Source organism: Oratosquilla oratoria, chromosome 36 (genome assembly GCF_046742065.1).
Source record: "Oratosquilla oratoria isolate Oo_2021 chromosome 36, ASM4674206v1, whole genome shotgun sequence".
Classification (NCBI taxonomy): domain Eukaryota; kingdom Metazoa; phylum Arthropoda; class Malacostraca; order Stomatopoda; family Squillidae; genus Oratosquilla; species Oratosquilla oratoria.
Genome location: NC_134812.1, coordinates 42,999,190 through 43,001,689, shown reverse-complemented (window position 1 = coordinate 43,001,689; position 2,500 = coordinate 42,999,190).

Below are 2,500 nucleotides of genomic sequence, written 5' to 3'. Positions count from 1 at the left end.
TACTCCAACCTCCCTATTTCCGCAGGGCCGGAGTTGCTCTTCCCTCGGCATTTTGCATTTACCTTGCAATTTTCACCATAAGAATAGTAGAAGGGGGAGGATGAGAAGGAAAAGGAAGAAAAGATGAGGGGTGGTAAGGATTATAAAGAAGTCGGAGAGCTATAGTAGTGGGAGGACAAAAAGGAGGGAGTGAAGGAAAAGTGGGAGAAGGAAAGGGGCTAAGGAGAGGGGAACGGAAGGGGGAGGGGAGATGAGAGAGGAGAGAGGAGAGGAATAGGAGAAGAGAGGGGCAACAGAGGGGAAGGGGAAGAAGGTGGAAAAGGAAGGGGCTGAGTAATACAATGGGTGAAGAATGAAGAAAAGAGAAAGAAGAGGATAGGTTTGGCATCATGAGAGAAGGAGGAGAGAGGAAGGACAAACGATAATGTAGAAAGAGAAGGGGAAAGGAAAGATTGGTTAGAGAAAGATGGAGAGGGAGTTAAGGGGATATCGGGATAACAGTGGGATGGAAGGATAAAGGGAGGTCGGGGTAGGGTAAGGTGAGAAAGGAGAGAAAGGGAAGTTGGGAGTATTGATGAAGAGGAGAGGGACTTATGGAGAAAGGGATACGGGGATGGAAGTAGAGGAAGTAGCGGGGAAGGGGGATAGGGACGGCGGAGCTAGTAAGGAGAGGAGGGAAGCAACGGAAAATGGAATGGCACATACAGTAGAGAGTAGGAAAGGAGTGGAGAGAGAGAAAAAGAGGTGGAAAAGGTAGGGAGAAGATAGGGAAGAAGATAAAGAAGGAGAGTGGAGATGCTGAGAGACATGGAAAGGGGGAAAGACCAAGGAAAAGAGAGGAAAAGGGGAAGAGAGGAGGACGAGGAGGAGAAGGAGGACAGAGGACAGAGGAGAGAGTAGACAAGGGGGAAAATATGAACGTATAATTAGAAAACGAATTCCATCCAGAGATTTATTGCAAGTACTATTCTCCAACCCTTTCAGTACCGTCACGTTCCTAGACGAAGAAAAAAAAATTGAATTGTACCAACGTGACTAGATAATTAATTGGGTGTCTGAAAAAGATTCCAACAACATTTCACATTGTTTACACCTAAAGGCGGTGGAATTAGAACTGTTTTCTTTGAAAATAAAACTAAATTCGAATTACAGCGTTAAAATGGAGGAAGGAAAACTGAAGCCATTGGTCACATATTCCGAGGGAAATTAACTGACCTGTGAGTGTCACCCTTTTATGTATTTATTCCGGTTACATCCAGAGAGTTTTGTTTAACAGAAAGATATACCTCCAGCCTTTCTAAAGGGTTAATTTTTATACCTCGATCTTTTTGTGAGTGTCGTTACTCTCTATATATCTACGCTACTGTATGTTCTCTGACAAGGTCAGCCAACCAAAAAAAAATAAAAAATAAAATAAATAAAAATCACTTCTGAAGGGAATAAAGCTTATTTTAATTAACTCAGTCGCGCGTGCCGGAGTCATATTTACTTAATAATTTATATATTTTCTACAGCCTAATGAGTTTATTTCAATAAATAAGCCCCTCATCTCTTGCAGGATTAGCTAACAGCTCTTTGTGTTTCAAAATATTAATGGTTAATTTCACCTTAAATAACAACAATTGTACACTGAGATAAAATAACAGCGTTCAAAATTTATTGCCACTACACTCAACCAGCTCCCTGTAGATCAAGTTGAGGACTGGTTTTAAGATCAGTCATTAGAGCGTCGGGGCTTACTCCGACGTGGCGTGGGTTCAATCCCTGACAACCAGGCACTTTCACTACAAGCAAACTCCATACCTTCCGGTACGTGGCAACATTTCTAGCTTTATGTGTGTCCCTTCCCGCTAATGTATTCAGTTACGTGATAACTTGTATTGATTTCGTATTCAGTTTGCGAAACCCTGTGTACCTTTCGCGTTCACATTCCCACCATACTAAAAGAATAACAGCGTGTTTATTTGTAAATGTATGAATATCTAGGTAAACAAATAAATACTGAAACTATAAACGTACATGTAAACATTAATCGAGCAATCACTGTAGAAAGAACAAAGAAAGTAAAAAAAAAAAAAAAAAAGGTAGAGAATTGAAAAAGAGATGCTGCAAGACATAATAACACAATACCTATAGCGGGAAGGATGACGACAGCGTATACGGGACGTTCATGTCGACTCTGATGCTTATACACCGACGATGACGTCACGTACCTGTGGGCAAAAGAAAGACGAACGGTTCTCAGGAGGCACTAGGAACATAAAGTAAATTCAGTTTTAATCAAAGTTCGAGAATTTATTCCGTCTTTGTTCAATTTAGTTTTAGAGAAGAAAGAGGAAGAGAGGGTGTGAACTATGATCCCGATCGTAAAAATTCGTTTAAGAATAAGGTAGTAAAAGAGAAACTTTAGGATGAATATTAAATATGCCGTATCAAGAATGGAATATGGAGAGAGAAGAAACAGAATAGAAAAACGGAAGGAAGGAAGGGGATAGATGAA